Consider the following 25,910-nt stretch of genomic DNA (forward strand, 5'->3'; position numbering starts at 1 on the left):
CTAGAGTACCTCCTGTGTAGTGTTCCCTCCATATATGACTTTTGAAATTTTCATTGTGAGCTTTCAGAATGTCACATTCTGATTTTTTTTATGTGAAATAAACAAGAAAACCAATTAGGCAATAGAGAAGAAACTATTAATCAGGTGACAACATATTTTCCAGAAGACTCAAATTAAGCAAAACTCTGTAAGTAAATACTAAGTATAGTGATGTTCTATCAAAAAAGCAGAATGAATTTAAATGATCATATTTTTAGCACATTATCAGAGATGTCACCTGTAGGGATTCCCATGTGTAGTGATGATATTGTCTAATAAAATGTCACTTAAATGTTTTTATATTATTTTAAGTAAAAACCCATTGAAAAGAAAACATGCATGTAATGTCTCAGCATTTTCTTGCACATTTCCACATTATCAAATTTTCATGTCATTCCATCTGTCTTTATTTTCAATATTAAATGCCCTGGTTCAATTTAATTCAATCAAGCATTGATTGCACATTTACTGTGTGTCACTTATATCTTTCTCCCTCTTCTAAGCTCCTATATAACTTGCTGTCTGAATCACTTATATGGCACTGATTGATGTATTACAGTTTTTGTGTGTGTGTGTGTTTCAGTCTTATCTACTTGACTACATTTCATGGTCTTGAAATTTAGGGAATTATAGTTTTCTGTTCCTTTAATAGTTTCTATTACCTAGGTGCACAGTAGATAGTCAACAAATATTAGCTGATTGGATTAAATGAGTTAATCTGTATCATGGTACCTCCTGAGACATGAAGTAACAAGGGATGGGTAAATAAAATTATTAAATTAACAGTAAATAAAAAATCCTAAGGTTGGTATATTTTAGGAAGTGTAGTTAGGGCCTAACATGGTACTAGGCATAAAGAAGGGGACAATAAATGTTTGGTAAATGATTCAAGTGATGACTCATATAAATCTATATAGTGGTAATTTTGCTGAGGTGAGATCTTTTTGGTGTCAACTAGATGTGGCTGCAGTCACTTAGTAGAAATATGTGGGCCGAGGAAAAAGTATAGTGGGATTTAATTAGAAGGTATTAGGGTAAAGGACAATTCATTCTTAGCTGAACATGTATTGATAAGAGTACAGGATGTTGGAATAAAGTAGAGATAAGGAGTGGGTTTCCCTCCTGGTTTGAGAAGGTGGACAGGTGGGCATAGAATCAAGTACTGGCAGGGAGTGCAGTTCTACTTACCGTGTTCAGTCTTAGATTCTGTCAATAAGTGACTATCAGCAGCATAATGGGGATGGGAGTAAGGGCTCGAATACAGAGCAGACTAAGGACCAGATGCCTGAGAAGACCCCAAAATGTGGTCTCAATAGTGAAAGTAGAGCCAAACTTGGCTAGGGTCCTTCCACTTGGCATCTTCTGGGAGGTTGGTCACTTTTGCTCACACCATCCTTTATTTCAGAAGAGCTTAATTCTTATCATAATTTAATCATAAGTTAATGTGTCTTGAAGCCTGAAGACACCAACTGATGGACATGATAATTTTCCAAACTGAATCAGACTATCGTATTCAGAGCAGTTGGTCATCAGCAAGACCAGAATCTGATACTAATTTTAATGTCTAACAAAATCCTTTTCCATTTCCTTGGTGTCAGGAGATGTGGATATATTGAAGGCTGGTGGGATTCTGTATCTCTCAAATGCACTCAGGCACAGACATATACACATAGAAACAAATCCAACAAATTTAATTTTTTTGAGCTTCTTTTTTTGTCAGAGCTTCAGCTGCAGCATGTTTTTCTTTGTAATTGAATGCATTGCTTTTTTGTTTTTTTAATTGAAAATAAAATTTTCCTTTTGTAATTTTAACTTGTTAGATGTCTCATTAGTTTGTGAGAAGACATTTGCATTAATACCCCATATTATAAAATTTTTATGCTTCCAATCTGGCTTCCAGCCATAGGTATAATCTTTACCAGCTTCTCTGGAACTCCAGAAGTTTATCCGTACTAAAAAAATCTGTCTTTGTGTCAAGGCCATCAAGTATTGGAATTTTGATTTCTATGTTGCTCTGTGCATGAGGATTTGCAACTCTGCTTTAAGTCAATGTAAGGTTCCTGACTGGCAACTTATTTTTTACTACTGTGCATGAATACAGGCACAAGTCTTTCCCAGAGAGTGTCCCATAAGATGGCTGAGACCACAACATTGACAAAATTGACAACATTGACAAAATTCAAATGAAGATTGAAGGAAAGTGGGAGAGAAGTATACAACATGGAGTGTAACCTGAAACCTTCTAGGGGTACCTGGCTGGCTCAGTCCGTAGAGCATGCGACTCTTTATCTGAGGGTTGTGAGTTTGAGCCCCATGTTGGGTGTGGAGATTACTTAAAAAAATCTTAAAAAAAAGAAAAGAAATTATAAACAACAACAAAATAAAATAAAATAAAATCACTTCTAGATGAGGCCTTCTTAACTTCCATAGGCTGGGATCCGTGATGGTGGGTCCTGGATGTTGTCTTTAAGGCTGGTGACACTGCACTGGAGGCCAGATTCAATTTCCAGAGACAGAGGGGAATGTATCTCTTCCTTTAGTTGATACATACCTTCTCAATCCTTATTTTCTTCTCCAAGATCTACTCATTCTCAGAATAGCTGGCAGCAGGAATATTTGCTCCTTTCAAAGAAATCTCACAGGCAAGTAATCTTGACCAATGGCTCCCACCAGGGCAATTATACCAAATTACTTAGTCCAACACTGCACATATGGGAGTTTTCAGCTTTAAGTAACATGCATATCAGAGGAAGATGCAGTATTTTTGTCCAGATTGAACTGTGCTGAGCCAATTTAATCTGCTTTTAAAGCAGTTGAAGATCATATCTGCTTGTCTTCCTGCCATCTTGGGGGTCTCATATCCTTATCTACACAGGCAACTCTCAATACACCTGCATTTTCCTATCCCCCTACCACCCATTTCCATGGGAAAAATAATGGTATTACTTAAATCCATGCATAGAAAAGAAATGATACTCTAAAGATAAATAATAAAGCTTTAGAGATACAGTCCTGGCAAAGACATTTTTACATAATCTCTATCATCAGTAGGAATTGTATCTTCTCAAGCTCTAAACATCTCCTTTTGTGTTATTTCACTATTTTCCCCAAGAATGATGAGTGAGAACATTTGATTAATAAAGAGCTCATCTGAGATTATTATTCTTTAAAAAAGGTAGAATTAATCATAAAGATCAATTCAAGTCTTTTCCTTCAGAAGGACCAAAATGACCTGCAGTTACTTGACCAGCTATTGTGTTTTCCTTCCTCCTTCTTCTTTCTCCTCTTTTTGTCCACTTCCCCTTTGTGACCTTTCTGTCTGTCCATGGATTGTGTTAATGGGGACAAAACTAAGGGGGCAACTTGCTACAGCAATTTTCTCCCTCTTTTGATCTCTTTATTATGGAATATTACAAACATACATAATAGTAGAATAGAAGAAAGTGCACCTTCATGTACCCATTAACCAGCTTCAGTAGTTATCAGAATTTGCCAGTCTTCTTTCATCTATTCTTTCCCCACATCTTTGTTTTTTGGTGGCATATTTAAAGCAAATCCATGACATCATATTATTTCATCCATAAATATTTCAGTATGTTTATTATAGTTGAGGACTTAGAAGCACCACTATACATTAACAAAGATTCCATATTATCTGATTAAGCAATCTCTTTGAAAATTTCACATTGTCCCCAAAATGCCTTTTTAAGTTGTTTTGTTTGAATGAGCTTCCAAATGAGGTCCACACATAGCATTTGTCTGCCATCTTTCTGAAGTTTTTTTTGATCTCCAACAGCTCTCCTACCCCACTTTTTCATGCTATTTATTTCTTAAGGAAACTGGGACAGTTTTTCTCATTTTGAAGTTGGCTGATAGCATCCTCATGGTGTCATTTAACATCATCCTTATTTTTATGTGTTTCTTGTAGACTGGTAATTTGATCTAGAGGCTCAACTAGATTTAGATTCAATTATTTTGGCAAGAATAATTCACAGGTGGTGAAGCACAGAATGACTGTTCCACTTTTCATACTATTTTAAGGTTGGTTAGTGGGTTTGGCTCGTATAAGCCAGATTGTGTATTACAAGTTCACTATCAACTTGTCACTTTATGATTTTAGCTTCCCTTGGTAATTGAGGTCCAGATCCTTTATTCATTGGGTTTACATAAAGGGTGACTTTCCTAATTCTCTTATTTAGTTTACATTCTTAGAATGAATTATCCTATGAAGAAGAACTTTTGTTCATCATCTATTCGGCTTATAAAAACATTTAATAATCTAGGGGGAATATATTATGCTTTTGCTCTCAGAAGGTTCCTTCTTCCTGAATCAGCTCTGAAGCTTTTTCTCAGCTCATGAGTCCATTGGAATGTACTCGTTGTCTTATCACATCTTGCAACTGATCAGTGGCTTCCCTCCTACCTCTACATTTTATTCCCTGTCAGTCAATTTTTATAACCAAAGGGAAGCAGAACCTTTTGACAGAAGAGGTTTTTCTAGCCAAAACTATGGGGTAGGACTTACCAAAGTACTTTCACACCTGTGGACATTGCCCCCAAATTTCTTGACACATGTATTGCAGTCCTCAGCATTTAGTATTTTTATGAATCTTCAGTGTTTTGCTGGAGTAGACATGAGTGATATGAACTTTGCATAGTTGTTTAATGCTGTCTGGAAATCTCCCTGCTCAGGAACCCTGGAACTGAACCTGTCAGCCTTCTGCTTTGTGATTTGTCTACGTGGGAGGATTCCTTTTGGTAGGCTTATAAAAGTGCCTTAATCTGTAGTTGAAGAGAAAATTCATTGCTCTATTAATGAATAAATGTGACTCATAAACTCATATTCTGTATTGGTGCAAGTAAAAAAGAGAACAAAGAACCTGTAGCTTCAAATTCAACGGCTAATTTTGTGAATTCCTTGGGAAAAAAGGAATTTTCCTCTCTAGAATGGAGCAATCAACAAGGGGCTCTATCAAAAACTAGTTAACTTCTTTTCCAAATTCTTTCCCAGTTCACTGGAAAGCTCCAACATATTTTATTACAATTCTAGATATTCTGACGTTAAACTCCTTTCTTAGAATTTTTCCTTTAACTAGAGGTAAGTTGAAAGACTGGTTGAAAGACTCACTCTACAGAGAGAAAATCCTCTCTCCTCCCACTGAATCAGTTTCATAGCTTGTTCTGTGGTCAGATTGAGATTCATCTTTGCCTTCTATAGGGCAGCTTTTATTTTATTCTTTTAAAAATTTTTTTGTAACAGATTTATTGAGATATAATTCACATGCCATTCAGTTCACCCATATAAAGTGTACAATTCATTTTAAAGTGGCTTTTAGTATATTCACAGTTATGCAGCCGTCGCTGCAATCCATTTTAGAACACTTCATCCCTCTAAAAGAAAGTCATTTTGGTCTCCATCGCCATCCCTAGGCAATCATTAATCTATTTTCTGTGTCTATAGATTTGGCCATTCTGGACATTTCAAGTGAATGGAGTTATACAATATGTGTTCTTCTGCACCTGGCTTCTTTCATGGAGCTTGGTGTTTTCAAGGTTCATCCAGGTTGTAGTGTATATCAGTATTTTATTCTTCTTTATTGTTAAATAGTATGCCATAATGTGCATACCACATTTTGTTTATCCATTTATCAATTAGTTGACATTTGATTGTTTCTACTGTCAATTATGAGTAATGTTGCTATGAATATTTGTATGCAAGTTTTTGTGTGGACAAACATTTCCAGTTCTTTTGTGTATATACCTAGGTGTAGAATTGCTAGGTCATATTGTAACTCTGTGTGTAACCTTTTGAAAGCTACCAAACTGTTGGTCAAAGTGGCCATTCCATTTTACATTCCCACCAGAAATGTATGAGGATTCCAGTTTCTCCACATTCTTAATTTAGGACAGCTTTTAAAATATGAGTCCTAGGATTTTTAGTGTATTTATCCATTACTGTATTTGAATTAAATTTAAAAAAATTTCCAAGAATTTAGATTTCCATGTCTGTTGTCATATTTTTCTGTAGAATTTCATTAAGCTAACATTTAGTATGGAATTGAGAAAGGTCGATGGCTCTACCATTGCTTGATCAATAATTATATATGTTGAAAGCCTTTAAACAACATAGATATCTTTTCCAGTTGCTTTTTTTCTCAGAATCTCCTCGTCTGAGACAGTAGGAAAATGCATGAAAAATGTATGTGACAGGAAATGGCTTTAGCTCCCTGACATGCTGATATTCTGGAGCTGCTTGGGATTTAGTGAAGCAGAATCAGCGGCAAGAAGTACCCAGTGCTGCCAGCATACCCAGTGGGCCAAGGGCCTATAAATCTATGAAATAAATAGCTGCCTGGTGGAATTTTTTTCACCTATCTATTAAGGGGTAGATAAGTCACTTTGTTGCCATGGCAATATGAAAGGGAAAAGAAATAGTTGGCAGGTAGTTACAAAGTATAAAACTTTTTATTCCTTCCTACATTTAAAAATGTTCTGTTTTGTGGATTTGTGGCTCTACTGACATTAGAGTATTTTTGAAAAAGGCATTCTTAAGAATTCTTGCTGTCATCTGTGGCATCTGAGGAACTCTGCAGACTGCCTCTATCTCTTGTTCTTACCGTAAGAGGAGCTCACATTGGAAGCTGCTGAGACCTGACAACTTGCAAGACAGAGGGACCTAGAAGGATTATTTAGGGATAAAATTCATTTTCCTTTGAAAATTATCCCTTGTTTAAGAAAAGAGAAATGGATTTTCTATAGCAGAGCCTTAATACTTAATTGGATTTCCTAAATACATTAGTATTAGGACTATAATATATAATAAGTGTTCATGTATCCTTTTCAAAGAACTTTTCTACCCTCTTCCAAACTAAGCTTTCCTAATTACACTAAAATAAAGGTAAGCCTTATCTCTGCTTCCCAGACAGAGATGTTGAAGCAGTAAGTGTAGATGACTTGAGCAGATAAGACATGATTAGTGTTTTCTGTATCTTGAACTTGGGGCCATACTGTTAGGATTTTCCATGTTCCCTTCTCCCCAATCAGGACTCATTGAGTATAAATATTCATTGCTTATGCTGACTAATGTTGAATGGCTTACACAGGGTGTAGCTTTCAGTTATATTTGAAGATCCAGTCACACTCTAGTTTCAGTTCCCATGAAATCACTATAAAGATAGGATGCACTTATAACCTCATATTATTTTGTTTTGTTTAACCAAGATTCAAATCCTCACAGAGCTGAGGTGCTGTTATCGAGTATAATGGATTGTGTTTAACACAATAGAGTGGTTTTGTGGCTGGTGGTTAATTGGAATGTCCACTTAGAATTCAAATTAAAAGAAACATTTAGAACAGTACTCAAATAAGACCCTTTTTTTCAGTTGAATTCAGCCAGAAGGTTTAGACTGGAATCTCTAGAAATATTGGATCATTGGAAAATTGCTTAATAAAAATATGACTTAACTATTTATATTATTTTCCTGAACATTGAACATTATGTCGACTTGAAATTATTGAATTCTTTGAAATATATCATTTTCTTAAATGTTGAAAGAACACAGTTGATTATGCACTTTAAAATCACCCATTGGAGAGGGGAATCCCTGGAGTATCCCAGTATTGCATATGATAAAGACAAACTATGCCCCAGCCTTTAAAATTATACTAAGAAAATTTGTTGAGAAAATAAAAGTTACTATTAGGTCTTGAATTCCCATAATTTTCCTAGTCTTTGTCTCTTTCTCCTTTCTTATAGACCCTAGTAATCGTGCAGCAAGCTTAGGCAGTGGACGAATATCACTGTGCGACATTTCTTTGTCATTCTTATATTGTGTTTTCTGTATCCTATGTTTACGGTATCCTGTGTTTTCTTATTTTGGGGGCAATTTGCTTGTTTTCCTGGAATAATCTCTCCAGTAACTTCTTGAGAAAATTTGATTAGAGGGTAACTTTAAATATATTTTTGCATATTTAAAAATGCTTATATCCTACCATCACACTTAAATGATAGTTTGGCTCCATATAGAATTTTAATTTGGAAATAACTTTCCCTCAGAATTGGGAAGGCACTGCTTCATTAACACCTAGTTGCCAGTATTGCTCTGGAGAATGCATGCTGATTTTTGAGGTTTTGCATATTACCTATTTTTTTCTCAGTACAGCGTTCTAAACTTTTGGAATGGTGTGCCTTGGTATGGGTCTCTTTCGTTTACTGTGTTAAGAACTTGGGTGGGCTCATTCACTGTTAGACATTTTCTTGTATTATTTATTAGATAATTTCCTGTCCTTAATTTTCTGTTTTTACCCCCTCTCTGGAATAATATCAAAGGCTGTACTTCCTAGAAAAATCTTTTCCTTATATATTTTTTCCTTATACCCATTTTCTCCTCTCCTGACCCCCTACTTTCTGGGAGATCTTCTTGACTCCATCTTCCAAATCTTCCATTGCATTTTTCATTTCTGGTATCATATTTTCAAGTTCTTAGAGTTCTTTTTAGTTCTCTGTTCCTTTTTGGGGGGTTATATCATCCTGTTTATTCATGGTTGTAATAATTTAACCTAATATACTTGAGGACATTGGTTATAATTTTTTTCCAAAGGTTTTTCTGGCTCTTGAAATTTTTATGTTTCCTCCAGGTTTTAAATCTGTTTATGATCCTTTCTTTATGTGAAAACAACCTTTCTCAATCTTTTTTCTCTGATGGAACACTTGAAATAATTTTCAGGTCTCAGGGAACTTATGCATAAAATTAGTACATCTTCAGCTCAAGATACATGACCACTACATTTTAAATATAATAATTCAGTAATAATATCCAATGCCCTTTTGAGTAGAGAATCATACTTTTTGTAGGTCTGTTTATTTTGTCCAACACGTTAGCTAACTCTGTGAGTAGTTCCCTTTTTCCAGATAGAATATCAACTCTAATGTAAATCAGTAATATAGTTTATGGTAATTACAAATCTTTTTCTTTGAACATTTCCTACTTGATTTTTAAAACCATATCCAAGGGTCACCTGGGCGACTCAGTTGGTTAAGTGTCTGCCTTCAGCTCAGATCATGATTCCAGTGTCCTGGGATCAAGCCCCGTACCGGGCTCCCTGCTCAGCTGGGAGCCTGGTTCTCCCTCCTCCACTCCCCCTGCTTGTTCTCTGTCTCTGTCTCTCTCTGTCAAATAAATAAATAAAATCTTTAAAAAAAACCCCAAACCTTATCCAAGTAACCTAAAGTTTTATTATAAATTTCTACCATATAAAATGCTAATGAATTGTTATGTGATATAATGTGTGTGCAAGAGTAGTCCATCCCCCCAAATTAAAAATGACTGTCCAGCCTTTCTTGAAACAACCAGGTAGTTAAGCTGAACTTACCGTTTCTGTTTTTGTTTTGTTTCATTTTGTTTTTTGAGAGAGGGAGAGAGTGAATGCGTGCATGCGAGCCAGGGTTGGGGCAAAGGGAGAGAGAGAATCTTAAGCAGGCTCCAGCCACAGCATGGAGCTAACACAGGGTTCAGTCTTATGATCGTGAGATCATGAACTGAACCAAAATCAAGAGTCAGATGCTTAACCAACAGAGCCACCCAAGTGCCCCTGATCTGAGTTTATCTTTCTTAAAATTAATCTCACTCTATTTTTTACGAATTCTAAAAACTCATGAAATAAACATAATAAAATTCTTTTTAATGACTAGTTTAAGCCAATATGAGATTTGATTTTTCTAAATATGAGCTTGGTAGATTCAAGAAGAAGTTATAAATAGATTTTAATTAATATTATTTCTAACATGAAAATTTATTGACAGTGTTGAATAGTAATGCTATTATAACCATAAGCACAAGCAATATGAATAAAATGGACTGTAAGATATAATTTTATACAAGACTTTGAAGAAATATTTTCTTACTACATTCGTGACCAGGATTAATTTTAACTTCAGCGATTAAAAGGTATTATAAGTGTGTTGGCTTCTCTACCTCTCTTATAGGAGTATATAGGCATAAATAATATTGTTTTTAAGACTAAAAATGATGTATATATATCTCATTAATTTGAAACCTATGCTACTTTTTTCCTGCACAGATCTGCAAGTGTGGGTCACATTTGAGATAAGCACATGTGTATTTCATTTTCAATCAAGATGAGATGATTTCTCTTGATGATTGCTAAATAAGAAAAGTTTGCTCAGACATGTTGAAGGTTGAAAACTGTGGTAAAATATTCACTGTCCTTCTGTGAGTGATGGGACTTTTTTTTTGATCACCTGTTGCACACATGCAGTGAATGACTCTTGAGGCTGTAATTCTTCATCCCTGACCTTATTGGAATTGTTCATTTACTTAGTTTTAGAATTTTCCTTTTCTAACTCATACCTCATCTTAAAAAAAAGCATTTTGGGCTATCAGACATGTTTGTAAAATATGATGGTAGTAAAATATAAAACAGAAAGACCTAATATATAACTACACAAAATATCACAAAAAATGAAAGCTTCATAATGCAATTTATTGGTGACTTCTACAGCTCGCATTTGCAGTGTTTAAAATAATATCAAAATGGCATGGAGGCAATTAAATCACAGCACATAAAAATTCATTCTTTAGAATGAAAATTTCTCTCCAGGTTTTAAAATTATACCATCAGGATTTATTTACTCACATAAACAGCCTATAAATAGAAGTAACTTGAAAGGGAGACTGATGTCATCAGCCTGCCATAGTTACCTCCGTGCAGTGTAGCAGTCATTAATCTGCAACAACTTCCTCTAGTTCATGTCAAAAACTGAGAATGGTCTTAGGCAATAAACATTGTCCCGCAGTGCACTGCTGAAAGAGCTCTTCCTAAATTGTTAGTGGACCTGTTGGATCATTGTCCATTTCATCATGAGGCATGTGAAATTCATGACTGATGCTTTTTATTATTATTATTATTATTATTATTATTATTATTATTACTTGAATCATGATCTTTCAGAGAGCCCCTAGGGATACCTTGCAGAACCCTAAGATTCCTCAAGAAACACTATATAGAGGTATTTATCTGCTCTTTGAGGTCAATTCTACACAGGTTTCTGTGCAGAATTATTGGGTGGGACCTTCCTTTTGTTGGAGATTCCTATATGTCAGTCTCTATGTTTTTACATATTTCTGCCTGGAGATTGGGGGTTATATGCTTGGCTTCCAGTACTCTTGGAGTTAAGCAATGCAAGGAGATTGGACAAGAACCTCGCCATTCAGAATGTAGACTTTTCACTTACTACGCATGTTTTTAGCCTGAGACCTCTTCTTCACCTTTCACTGTTTAGTGTCTTTGGGTTTGGAGAACCTCTGGTCTGATTTATTCACAGATTTAATTCCCTATTCTGACTGCTTCTGTATGGACATTTAGCCAGTGCTGTAATTTCAGCCCCATACTTTACCTGCAATTTACTATATGTGGTGCCATTGACTCTTAACTTTTTATGGGGCTTATGGTATAAATTGGTTTACTTTTCTCTTCCTTATCACCCTCTATTGCAGGTTTTTGGTGTTCAGTTTTCTCAGCTCTGAGAAATCCTGCATTCATTTTCCATCTTGCAGAAGTTGTTGGCACCTGTCATCTGTGTTGTCTCTGTTCCTCTTATCTGTATTGTTGCCTGCACTGTTCTCTTAGTCCTTAAGGAATTCTACCTCTTTATTTCTTTATTCTCATTGTTATTGGAGCTTCAAGAAGGAACAGTTATAAGCACATGTGTTCTGCATGTCGTGATTAACCAGATGTCCTTCATTGAAACTGTTAATCCCTTTATTGTTGAGGAACAGTTCAACATGGTGAGGGGTGCTTATGAAGTGTTGGAACTCAAGTGAAAGATGTTTAGGCTTGGGCTCAGCCCAGAAGTAGAAAACTGGCAGCCTGCAGGTCCAAAACAATCTTCAGATGTTTTATTTGAATACTCAAAGTTTGTTCTTTAATTAGTGCTGTTTTATTTTAAATTTTTTTAGAGAAGAGGGAGGGTTGGAGGGAGATGGAGAGAGGGAATCCCAAGCAGGCTCTACTCCCAGCACAGAGTCCGAGGGAGGGCTTGATCCCACAACCCTAAGACCACGACTCCAGCCGAAATCAAGAGTTGGATGCCCAACTGACCGAGCCACCCAGGCATCCCAAATTAGTGCTATTTTATTTTTTTAAAGTTTTTATTTATTTATCTGACAGAGAGACAGCGAGAGAGGGAACACAAGCAGGGGGAGTGGGAGAGGGAGAAGCAGGCCTCCTGCTTAGCGGGAGCCCAATGCGGGGCTCAGTCCCAGGACCCTGGGATCATGACCTGAGCTGAAGGCAGACACTTAACCACTGAGCCACCCAGGCACCCCCCAAATTAGTGCTATTTTAAAAATAGGAGAGAGTTCGCATTATAATCAAAAAGTCAGACATCTTTAAACAAAATCAGATCTGGTTGTATATTCTTGCATGGTAACAATTGGCTAGAGAGGGATGATTGGGTATTTGCTCACTAGTTTGCCACAGTGCAGTTTGGCTGCAGTCACAGCTCTGATTTGATTTTGCACTGCCCCCACCTCAGAAGAGTGTTTCCTGGATTTAGGAAATTCATGACATGTTATGTATCTGTGGTGTTATCTTCTGTCTGCTGAAAGATTCATCACTAACTCTTTTTAGTAAAGTATATCATTTTTGTCTCATTTATCTTATACAGATGCATTTTCTTTCTTTCCTTCACCTCCTCTTGAAATAATTGACTGTGTTCTTGTCATAAGACAATGATAATACCATTTACACAAGACAAAATATAGATAGTAAACAAATTCATGGAAAATGCTTAGCCATGCTAATAATCAATGATGTATCATTTTGTGCCTTATTAAATTAGACACTTCCTCCTCCTAAAAACCGAAAGAATAACAAAACAAAAAGTCAGTGCAATACTGATAAGTTTATGGTAAAACCAACACACTCATATATTGCTAAGGGAAATATAGAGTGATGCCTCCTTTTGGAAAAACAATTGGGTAACATATTTTAAAAGAACATATAAGTTATGTACATAAAAGTAGTTTTGAAAGTTTCCCCAGCAAGAGGGGAAAAAAAGAAGGGAAGCTATTGATTAGCTACATTGTGGTCCAACAACAATGGAAATACTGTGGGTTTATTGAAAGTATACAACCAAAAACTCTGTTATATGTTAGAAAGATTATAATACAATGCTTAGTGAAAATGTCAGAGTATTCAATTATATTTTCATACTTTTATAAATTTTCCAAATATACAGACCAAAACCAGAAAGTTATTGTTTTTTATTTTATTTTATATTTTTAAAGATTTTTTTATTTCAGAAAGAGAGAACAAGATAAAGAGAGTGCATGCGGGAGGGTCAGAGGGAGAGAATCTTCAAGGTGACTCCCCAGTGAGTGTGGAGCCCGACAGGGCTCGATCCTATGACCCGTGAGATCATGACCTGAGCCAAAACCAAGAGCCAGACACTCAACCAACTGAGCTACCCAGGTGCCCCTATTTTTCTGATTTTAAATGTAATATAAAATAAAAGAGTGACTATTTTTCCTGATTTTAAGTATGATGTTTATTTATAAAAGTGTAAAATAAAATGGAGTATATAGAATAAGATAAAAACCAATCTTAACTCTACCACCTCAAAATAATCACTGTCAACACTTTGATACGTGTGTGTGTATTATATTCTTCTGTTACAGCTTTATTGAGGTTTAATTAAATAAACTGTACATATTTAAAGTGTGTATAATTTCATAAGTTTTGAAATGTCTCCCCACAAGTGATATATATATCAGCACAATCAAGATAATGAACACATCCATCATTCCCAAGACTGTCCTCTGTCCTTCTATAGTTGCTTTCTCTTGTCTCATCTCTTAGAAGCAAACCATTCATTACTGTCACTATAGATTGGTTTGAATTTTCTAGAATTTTATATAGGTGAAATAATACATGATCCCTTTGTTTGTCTGGTTTATTTCAGTCAACATAATTATTTTGGAATTCATCCATGTTGTGTTCTGTATCAATATTTTGTTCCTTTTTATTGCTGAATAGTATTCTGTTGTATGGATTTACCACAATTTGTTTATTCATTTATCTGTTGATGGACATTTGGATTATTTACAGTCTAGATATTACAAAAAAAAAGTTGTAAGTTTGAATGTTTGGGAGAAGCTGATGAGTATCCAGATATATGGCAACTTTCAGGAGGGATTTAGAATCTTCCACAGTCAGAATACTGATTCTAGGAACACTTCCACTGGGAGTATATCCTATCCCCAACCTCTACCACTGCTGGAGGGTGATCTATGAATCAGGGTAATTCTCCCCCAAAAGTTTCTCAAAATGACAAAAGATATCTGTAATGTCAGAAAAGTCATATTTGTCATGGAATAGAAGTTCGAAAATTTCAAGAGAAATTCCATTTAAATTTTGAAATTTTAGTAGAAGAGGAAAGAAAGGAGGAGAAGAAATGATTAAGAAGAAGAGGTAGAAAATAATTTCAAAGCTGAAGAAAGAAATGATTGTTCAGTTTTTGAGATAAACTTAGTATCAAGCAGAATGTATGCAACAATTTAACTTTATGGGTGCAAATTTAAAAACGTTAAGGATAATGAGAAAATTCAGTTTTCAGGAAGAGAAAAACAGTTTTTCCACGAAGAAATGAAAATCAAATTGACATCACATTTCTTATCAAAAACAACGTATTAGAAAAATATTAGAGCAAAATATTTGCTATTCTGAAGGAAAATGATTTTGAACTTAAAATTCCATACCTAGTGAAAGTGGCACTGAGTTTGAAAGATCTACCAAAGACATTTTAGAGTTAAAAAAGTCTCAAAAAATTTACCATACATAAATTCTGAAAGAATTGTTAGAAAAAGACCTCCATAAATAAATACACATACATATGTACACAAAAAACAAACCTATGAGATACAAAACACAAGCAAGCAAAATTTTAATCCAAAAGAACACAGAAAACATTAGTTAATTCTAAATAATTATTTATGCAGAATCTAAAAAATATAGCTATTTGGATTTCAAATCCTAGATGATCTCAACATGTAATGCAGTTGGAGGACTAGAAGGATGTGGTAGAGACAAAAGTTTCTAAGAAGGTGGGGGAAAACGACAAACAATGGAAAATGTGAGTGAAAAATTAGGACATATAAAGATCTATCTTAGAGACTCCTATGCAAATAATAGAAATGTCAGGATGAGAGAAATGAGAAGATATAAGGAAAAAAATTACTGAATAATAGAGGAGAATTTCCTAGTACTGAAGAGAGAATAAGACCTACAGCTGTCCCAGAAATGTTCCATTAAAAAATTTACTCTCAGCTTTTGCGTACAAGTCTTTGTGTGGACACATGCTTTCATTTTCTTGGACAATACTTAGGAATGAAAGAACTGGATCATATAGTGGGTGTATGTTTAACTTTTGGACAAATTGCCAAAATGTTTTCCAAAGTGGTCATGCCATTTCACATTCCCATTAGCAGTGTTATCAGAGTTCTAATTCTTCCACATCTCTGGCAAAACTTCAAATGAACAGTCTTTTAAATTTTAGTCATTCTAATAGGCATGTAGTGTTTATCTCATTAAGGTTTTTTTTTTTACAGTTAGAACATTTTTTTTATTGAGGTATGATAGACATTGTGGTTTTAATTTGCATTTCCCAAGTGACTACTGATGTTGAAAATCTTTTCCTGTGTTTATTTGCCATCTGTCGTCTCTTTTGGGAGGATGTCTGTGTTCAAATCTTTTACAGGCATTATTTTTATTATTGAGTTCTGAGAGTTCTTTATATGTTCTGGAAGTAAGTCCTTTATTGGATATATAATATGTAGATATTGTCTCTGTGGTTTGTCTTTTCATTCTCTTCAGAGTGTCTTTTGAAGAGCCAAAGCCTTAACTTTGATGAAGTTGAATTTATCACCTTTTCCTTCTGTGGATCATATTTTTTATTTCATTTTTATTTAGCCTAGATATTTTTTGGTATAAATTTTATAGTATTAGGTTTTATATTTAGGTTTGTTTTGGGTTAATTTTTGCATGCAGTGTAAGTTGTGGATTTAAGTTTTGTTTTTTTTTTTTCCCCACTGTTCTGTACCATTTATTAAGTCTGTATTTTTTTTTCTGGATTGCCTTTGCATCTTTGTCAAAAATCAACTGGGATGCCTGGTTGGCTCAGTCAAGTAAGCATCTGGCTTTGGCTCAGGTCATGATCCTGGGGTCCTGGGATTGAGTCCCACATCAGGCTCCTTGCTCAGCAGGGAGCCTCCTTTTCCCTCTGCCTGCTACTCACCCTGCTTGTGCTCTCATTCTCACTCTGACAAATAAATAAATAAAATCTTAAAAAAAATCAACTGACCACTTATGTGTATGTTTATTATTGGACTTTCTATTCCATTTTATCCATTTGTTTATTTTACACTCTTATCACAGTGTCTTGATTACTATTGCTTTATAATAAGTCCTGAAGTCAGGTAGTGTTAAGTCCTCTAACTTTGTTATTTTTAAAAACTTGTTTTGGCTATTATAGGCAAATTTGCATTTTCATATGAATTATATAATTGGCTTGTCAAGTTCGACAAACAAGCCTCCTGGAATTTTTATTTGGATTGTATTACATCTATAGATCAATTTGAGGAGAATTAACATCTTAACAATATTGAGTCTTTTGATCTCTGTCTCTCTATTTACTTATGTATTTTTTAGTTTCTCTTAGCAGTGGTATGTAGTTTTCAGTATTCAAGTGTTGTACATCTTCCATCAGATTTATCTCTAAGTATTTTACATATATACACATGCAGTTGGTTTTTGTATATTGATTTTTTTACAATAATATTTTTAATTATATTATGTTAGTCACCATACAGTACATCCCTGGTTTTTGATGTAAAGTTCAATGATTCATGAGTTGCGTATAACACCCAGTTTGTATATTGATCTTGATAAATTCACTTAGTAGTAGCTCTCAAGCTCTTATTTTCTTTCTTCTTTTGTAAATGCATTAGGATTTCCTACATAGGCAATAATATTGTCTTTGGATAAAGACACTTCTTTGCCTAGAACCTCTAGTACAATGTTAATAGATGGGAGTAAAAACAGACATCACTTAATTTCTGATTTTAGGGGGAAAGTAATTATGTTTTCCTTTTCATGAAATGTACAAAAATTGGTTATTCCTAGAGGTCAGCTATTACTAGGGATCACATTTTAAGCAATAAGTACATTTCGTTTAATAAAAAATTGTCAAACCAATTTATAATTTATATGAGTGAATGTTAGAGTTCTCTTTCAGGATGAACAGAATACATGTAAGTATTTAATATTATGAAAGTGTCATAGTAATGACTTTCCAATAATAAACATGTCCTTCCTATTTAAATGTAAACAATATGTGAAGGGGCTAGTAGCAATATTTTAATAAAGTGGTGTTTATAGTAGCTGAGGAGAAGCTAGAGTTGGACAGAAGTACTGGTTTTTGGGAGATTAACAAAAATATTTGCTTTATAACATTCTGATTCTCCTGGACAAAAGTTAGTAAGATTTTCCAAATCTATAAAGCTGCTCTTTTCTAGGCTACATACTTTAAATACTGACCATGGTAGCAGACCCTGACTTGAGCCTTAAAAAACTTAGTCAGTCATGAGCCCTGATGGGAAAAGCCTACATCATAAAATTCATCTTTGTCCTTGGGGCTTTGCTGTCAGACCCAGCAGAGTTCAAACATTTACCAAAGACCAAAACAGTATTTTCTTCATATGCCTTTCTCATCCTTGGTAACCATGTGGGTTGTCATCTAACAACTGGGATTGCTTGAGCAGTCCTTGAAAGGGGTTTTAGCCCCAGAGGATAAAAAGGCTCTTAAAAATGCTCTGCTCAGAATACATCGTATCCACTTGAAACTTCTGTTAGTTCCAAAAGGATTATTTAGAGTGCTGTCAGACATCACCAAGGAGCTATAAAACACGGCATGTAGCATGGTGTCTGTACCAGCTAAAACTGTTCCAACTCCTAGAAGCTCTCTTACTGGGTCTGAGAATGCTAATTGAATGTGTGACTGTCTTTTATGCCAGAAATGAGTAAAATGAGACATGCTTTTTCCTCTCCCTACCCCAAACTTATACTTTGCCTATACTTTAGGGCACCTTCCCAGTAAGGTTGGAGGACCCTATTTTCTGTAATATCAGCATCTTGGGCTAACCCTAGCACACATTTACTGATGATACTGTGATAGTCTCTCAATTTGTTTGAATCTCCCACTAGACTATAAACACTGTAAGGCCCTTACCATATCTAACTTATTCATCTTAAGCCACCAGTAACAGTGCCCAGTCTATAGCTGGCACTAAATAGACATTTGTTGGATGAATGTTTGAATGAATAAATTCACAGAGCAGACTTCAAGTGGTAGCAGTTTTTAATTCCCAAGTTAAAGTAATGAGACAAAGCTTTCCTTGTTCATGAATTGATGAGAGACCAGGGTTTGAAAAGTGAAGAAATAAACCCAGAGGTTTAGAGAGAGAGGAAGACAACCATTGCTATATAGGTAAGGGGAGTCTACTGGTAGTGAGGTTACCTATTTGTGACTTGATGTCTGAAACATGACTTAGGAGTAGCTTCTGTAACCTCAAGTTTAAATTTAGTTCTGCTCTTATCAGGTTGGTGCATGGATGTGGGACACCATGGTAAAGACTCAATCTGTTATGAAACTCTACAATATTTTGATAAAAAGGGAAAAGAATACTGCTGGTTTCCATTTGAATGTAACTACTTGTATTGATTCTTGAAATGTTTCTCACCTTTTGTCAACCATCCCATTATAGTTTGGGAAGTTATAAGATAGAGAACTGGTGCTCTTTTTGTATCTTTACATTTCCTGAAATCTTCATATGTCTAGTTTTCTTTTATCCTCACTTTCTTTGGGTTTTCTCAATATGAGTGGGTTTTAGCTGGGGAGAAAATGGATATAACTGGCATATAAAATTTATCATTTTAAATACATGCTTGTTTTTTACATAGCCATATTAATGAACTCATATTAGTTTCAATATTTATTTCAATTGATTATCTTGGATTTTTTTCAGCTAGATATTTTTTTATATGTAAGCAAAGATAAAATTTCTTCTCTCTCCTAGTATGTATACTTCTTTTTACTTCTGGAGATCTTATTTAATTGCTTAGAACTACAGGAAGGATATTAAAATATGAGTTCTGATAGTGGTCATTTTTGTCTCATTCCTTCTATTCATAAATATCCCCATAATGTTTTATATTTAAATATTATGTTGCCAATTAATTGGATCATAGGTACTCCATATCATATTAATAGATACTCTTCGATTTCTTCTATTTCTACTTGTAGGTTATAGGTTTAAAAATTTATCAAATTTTAAAAAAAGACATCTATTGAGGCATCAGATAGCTTTTTTTCCTTTGACCTACTAATATAATGAATTATAGATTTCCTAATATTGGCCCATAATTACATTCATTCCTAGAATAAATCCTACTTTGTCATGATGTATTATTCTTTAAATATACTGACAGACTTGATTTTTCTAATGTTTTATTAATGATATATGTATTTATAGTTATAATTGAGATTGCCTAGAAGACTGAATTTGCCTCACAGGTACTACTCCATAGTCAACTCTTGCTTCCAAACCATAGAGCTCTGAGCTGGGGTGGGGAGGCTGTTCATGACTTCTTCTTTGGGTTCTGGTCACTTTCTTCTCAGACAGACTGTGCTCTTGTTCTTTCTTTATTTTGTCTTCATCTCCTGTCTATGTAGCAGAGTTTTCTTGGATCTTCTTTCTAGATTTCTTGCTCTTTTTTTTTTTAAGAGTGAGAGAGTGTGCATGCATGTGCAAGTGGGTGGTAGTGGTGGTGGTGGTGGGAGCAGCAGGGGAAGAGGAAGAGAGAGAATCTTAAGCATGTTCCATGCCCAGCGTGGAGTCCAACATGGGGCTTGATCTTAGGACCTTGAGATCATGACCTGAGCAGAAATCAAGAGTTGGTGCTCAACCAACTGAGCCACCCCAGGTGCCCCTTTTCTTGATTTCTCTTAATTCAGATTGTTCCCCTTTCCCTTTCTTTTCTATTTCCCTTTGGTTTTTTGTTCTTTAACTAAGCTTTACACTCGACTTGGAGCTTGAACACATGACCCTGAGATCAAGAGTTGCATGCTCTAATGACCAAGCTAGCCAGGTGCCCTTATTTCCCTCTGGTTTTTATTCATCAGAAATTGGGAATGGGTAGGATAGGCAAAACTTATTGTTTGAATCTGAAAGCTTCTGATCTTGTGCTTCAAATCTAGGAGCATTAAGGGAAACAAAGTTACATAGTATTTTCATTGAATTCACACTTGAGACTATAGACTATAGCATTTAAATCATAGTATTAAATCATAGCATTTAAAATTAGGTATTAGCTCTTAAAATTTTCATAATGGTAAAGTCTCTGCTTTAGGGAGGAGATTGCTGGACTACTGCTCTAGGAGTGTGAACATCTCAGTGGTTGTCCTAAGATTGCAACTGAGGAAGCTAGCATTCCAAGTGTCAAGTGCTAAGATTTGTGCCTTGAGAGTAATTTAATTGTGAAGACTTTTTTGTTGGTACAGTAGAACCTTTTATTAACTCTGATAATTGGAATGACTCACACTTCTGTTTAAGACCAATAGTGTTCTACCTGTTTTTATGCTGTTAAATATTGTGCCGTGGGAGACACATTCTGAATCTTACATATACTTGTTATTAAGCCCTGAAATATCTGGAAGAATGTACAAGTACAATCCTCATAAAAACTACAGTCATGCCAACAGCCAATTGCAAATACCAAAGGTGTGCAAAGCTTGTGCTAAACAACACTTTGCCATCTGTACAGTGCGCCTTGGGGATGGCCCATACAGTGGATATTCCACTTGAGGGTCCCTTCTCTGCAGGGTCTCCGTCCTTTTCTTATTTTTCCTTTTCGCCATCCTGTGGGTCCTACTTTCTTCAGTTGATGTACCTTGTAGTCAAGGCCAGAAATTCAAATTCTAGGTTCCCTTCTGGGAGAGGATCAAGCATCTTTCTGGCTCTAGAATTTGAGGTTCTTTGGGGTAGACGATCATTTGACAAACAAACCTTTCCCTGGTCAAGATTGATTCTTTTTCAATAATGCACATGTGTTGTTTAACAAAAGAAAGACCCCCCCCCCACCAGGAGTGACTATCTGGAAATATGAAGGAAATAGAAGACCTTCCTGTCACCTATTTCTGGTGGTCTGGGACATTTTGACAGGGATTTTACAGAGCACAGTATGGCTGACTAAATGAATGTTTCACCCATGAGTCTCAGAGCCCAGGGTGTTGAATTTGTTTTCCTGTAGCCAGTGGGTAAGCCATCTTGATAAGGGTTCCAGGGTTACCATCTCTCCAAGCCTCTGTGTCCCTCTGTGACCTTGGGCAAATGCATCAGCTTCTCTCTCTGTAAAAGGAATGTGATTGTGCTGTGTCCTCCATTCCAGAGCTGTTGGGAAGATGAATGTGAATGTGTCTGAGGAGGGTGTTGTGTAATTACGAGGTGTTACTATCACCACTCCTGTTAGGAACATCGAGGATGTGATGGCTGGAACTAAATCAGCTGCACCTGCCTGTCTATATCTTCAGCTTTAATGCTTCTTCTTGTCTCCCACACAGCCTTTAAGCAAATAAATATTGTTTTCCAAGTCAGGCTGCCTTCCAGTGAGTCAGGGCTGACTCTTGTCTTATGCCCTGAGCCTAGCTGCTTGGTTGGGTGTGTGGGGAAATAATTCTTTTTATGGCCAGAAAGCCCCAGCCTCACTGCTGTCCAGCAGGGTGACCTTGGACCTGTTATTTGACCTCTCTAAGGCTCTGTCTTCACCAGTGAAATTGGGTTACTTATAAGTATTGTATGGATTAAATGAGATTAGTTTTTCAAAATATTTGGCAAACATCAGGTGTTCAATAAATGTTAGTGTTTTGAAATTTTGTTTTCTTTTATTCTCTCACTTTTTGGCCCTGGCATTAATGTGACATGTGCATTTCTGTCTCAGCATCTTGTTTTGGGTAGCAATTGATATTTTGGGTGTCTTGAGATATGGCATCATTATTCTGGAAGATTTCATTTTGAACCATGTGTCTTCATTCTCAATGCCCTCAAAGAAATTTAAACAAACCAAATATAGAAAAGCATTTACTGAGAAACAAACTGAGGGCTTCAGAGGGGAGGGGGGTTGGGGGAGTGGGATAGACTGGTGATGGGTAGTAAGGAGGGCACATATTGCATGGTGCACTGGGTGTTATACGCAACTAATGAATCATCGAACCTTGCATTAGAAACCAGGGATGTACTTACTGTATGATGACTAATATAATGTAATAAAAAAACATTTAAAAAAAAGCATTTACTTTGTGACATTTATTTTCAATAGTCGGTGAGCCCTCATGTACTCTTAATAGAAAGAGAAAGCTACAAAAGCTGGCTCGGCTGTTAGGAGGTGCTATTTAAAGCCTCAGTGGGCCCCAAATGACAATTTCGAAATTGACTGTGGAGTGTGACGATGCCAAGTACTAGCAGACGCCCAGGAAACCTGTCACATTTGCCATGTGTTACCAAAAATCTCAAGAGTCTGCAGCGGTTTTTAGAAGAGTTTTTCTCTTAGGAAGCTTTTGCCATTTCTTACTCTCTAGATTTCCCTTTTGTTGTGCAGCACACTGCAGCAAAGGAACCTCAGACTGCGCACTGAGGCTCTGTGCACAGGGAGGGTTTCCCCTATGCAGAAATATTCATAAGGCTTCCAGCTGAGATTAGCTACACGACAGCTTTATGCCTGAGAATCAGTGATTGCATTGAAAAGTGGCAGCTACTCCTGTGCATGGTTGTTTTCTAGTGGATTAGAAGCCTGCTCTGCCTCTGACTAGCTAGATGACCTTGTAAGTTACTTAACCAACGATTCTCAATTTCATTGTCTGTCAGATGGGGATAGCGATACTAACTTCGACTTATTTTTATAAAAATTTGTTGTGTTGTATATAAAGTTCCTACTTGGGTATTTAACATATAGAAGGTACATTGATACATTTTGACTATTATTTTTTAAATAAACTCATGAAAAATAATCATTGTGGTAAGCAGAATAATGATCCTCCAAAGATGTCCACATCCTAATCCTTGGAACCTGGGAATATGTTAACCTTTCAAGGCAAAAGGGACTTCACAAATCTGATCAAGGACTTTGAGATAGGGAGATTATCTGGATCATCTGGGTGGATCTAATCTTATCATATGGGTCCTTAAAAGGACCTTTATCCTGCTGTGGTCAGACAAAAAGATGGGAGAGCAGAAGCAGGGTCAGAAACATACTACATTGATGGATTTGAAGATGAAGAAAGGTGCCACAAGCCAAGGAATGCAGGCAGCCTCTAGAAGCTAAAAAAGGCAAGGAAACAGATTCTCTCCTAGAGGCTCTAGAAGGAATCAGCCTTCCCAGCACCTTACTTTAGCCCAGTAAGATCCATGTCAGGCTTCTGACCTTTAGAATCGTGAAACAATAAATTTGTGTTGGTTTAAGCCACTAAGTTTGTCATAAGTTCTTGTACAGTAACAATGGAAAACCAATACATGATTAAAGAGAATGCAAATGTTTGTGCAGTTATAGAAGAGTGAGGCCCATGATCTGTGTGTAGGTAAGCTACTAGGGTATGTGCCAAATTCTAGTCTCTTTGTGCTTAGTAAGAATGTTTAAATCTTACAAATTTCTCTTCTGGGCAAGAGTTGTGCCTTGCTTCGCAAGAATTAAAATGCTTTGTTATGCCCTAAAAGATTTGAATCTAATCTGATAAAGTCAATTACTTGATTTTGAAATTTTGGAATTCCCATAATTGCTCAAATCCCTGCTTCTTCTCTGAATAGACAGCAATCGAGTTTTGCTATACCTTAGCATTCTATGGATGAAAGAACTTAGAAATTGGAGTCAGAAGATGTGGGTCTCTGTCCTGCTGTTCTGGAAAAGTAAATCATGTAATTTCCAAAATGTATTTCCAGAATGGAGATGATAACACCTGGTTTATCTATCCATTGTGTGGGTCAAGGATGTGATGTGAGTAAAGATGCATTAAGAACTGGCCTACTATATAAGTTTCAGGTGTGATTATTATATTTGTTTCTTGATTTTCATGTTGTGATAGAACCGTAGACTATTAGATCAAGAAAGGGCACTACAGGTCATTTAGTCCATTTGTCTTGAAACTCAGGCCAAGACAGTTTCATTAACTTGAAAATGTTCTCCTGGCTCCTTGTGTCCAGCTTCCAACATGGCATGGGTAATCATTGGAAGATGGGCCAGGCTGGGAACTTGATCTCACTTGATGGACATAGGCCTAGAATGGGGAGGGATGCAAGAAATATAAGAAATGAGATGCACAGGGATCCAGTCATAAGAGCTGGTGATGAGTTGGGAGGGATTTGCAGAGGAGAAGTTATCCTTAGGAATTTGGGGAAGTAACAAGCACAGTGGAAGGAAGCAGTACTGTGCTGAGCTGGTGATCAGAGATGGCCTTATAGTTAGTGAAAGTAGGAATATAATTTTGAGCTTCTGCTAAAGTCTTGTGTTCTTCCCACTATAGTTAGTTTTTGTTTTTTGTTTTTGCAGGAGGAAGAGGGGAAACTGCCTTGTACGTGGGTCTTCTAGTGATTCCTCCCCTAACATTTGGAAAGAACTCAAGATGGACTTATTTTGAATTCTGTTTAAAAATTAAGGTATTGCAGTGAGGTTCCAGTGAATGATCTCCTTCAGCATGTGATAGGCTCAGATCCTCAGAACTTGAATCTGTAATCTTTGGTTCTGAAAATTTCTTCTTTAATATCTAGACTCACCATGGATAGTCAGGCAAAACAAAGCAAAAGAAAACAAAGCAAATCTCTTTATAAGGCAATAGCAATTCTAAATTCACCTCTGGCTCCCTAGGTCTCCTCAGTGTACACATACACAAACACACACCTCACACACTGTACAATGCACATAGACACTCATAACACACACACACACACACACACGAAAACAGAATGTTAAAGAGAATTATGGTACCACTGGTTTCAGGACGTTTTGTCTATTTTGTTTCAAAATAATGTACTGAATTTTATGAATTTTATCCCAACATGTGCTATATAGAAATGTGACCTATCTGCAATATATTTCCCCAGGTTATATTAAGTGGCCATTTGCAAAAGAAGAATGGATTGGAAGATGGAAGAATGAAATGACTACCTGTAGACTCTAATCTAACAGTAAGGGTCCTTTATAATTTTATAAGGATATAGAATTCAGAGGGCTTCCATATTCACCAATGTATTGTACCCCCCAGTAATCCTGTGAAAGAGGCAGGGAGGTAGCTTTATTCCCGTACCACAGCTGGCATTCAGAAAAGTGACATGAATCGATCAAAGTCAGACTTGTGTATAAAGAAAGGGTAGCTGACTTCTTTTCTATAACCATGGAGCTGTTTCTTTTGTCTAGTTGCTAAAGAACTACAGCAATAAACACATTTTAAATGAAGTTTAAAATTGATGTTTAAATATAGATTATGTAAAAATTTTCACATTCTAAATGTTAAACATGTTTGTTATGTAAAATTTCAAAAACTTGGAAAAATAGGAGAAAATTACCCTTAGAGATGACTATTATTAACAGTCTTGTTTTATTTCTTTAAAATATTTTCTATACATAGGAGTTCTTTGTCATTTTATTTGTTTACTTAGTAGTTAGTATTAAATTATAATTTTTCCTATTGAAAACATCTGTCATACATTTTCCTGTGTTATATTATCATTAACGTCATATTTAATAGTTGC

The 25,910-nt window shown here is 35.8% G+C and overlaps 1 long non-coding RNA gene across 1 annotated transcript in view; it reads left to right on the forward strand.

Annotated features, from left to right (window-relative positions):
- LOC109491034 overlaps positions 1 to 25,357 on the forward strand; it is a 137,949-nt gene extending 112,592 nt beyond the window's left edge. The window contains exons 3-4 of the long non-coding RNA XR_002144415.2: positions 24,712 to 24,818; positions 25,263 to 25,357. This is a non-coding gene — a long non-coding RNA (uncharacterized LOC109491034). The remainder of the gene's footprint in view (positions 1 to 24,711; positions 24,819 to 25,262) is intronic.
- The last annotated feature ends 553 nt before the right edge of the window (positions 25,358 to 25,910 follow it).

Source organism: Ailuropoda melanoleuca, chromosome 7 (genome assembly GCF_002007445.2).
Source record: "Ailuropoda melanoleuca isolate Jingjing chromosome 7, ASM200744v2, whole genome shotgun sequence".
In the NCBI taxonomy this organism is placed as follows: domain Eukaryota; kingdom Metazoa; phylum Chordata; class Mammalia; order Carnivora; family Ursidae; genus Ailuropoda; species Ailuropoda melanoleuca.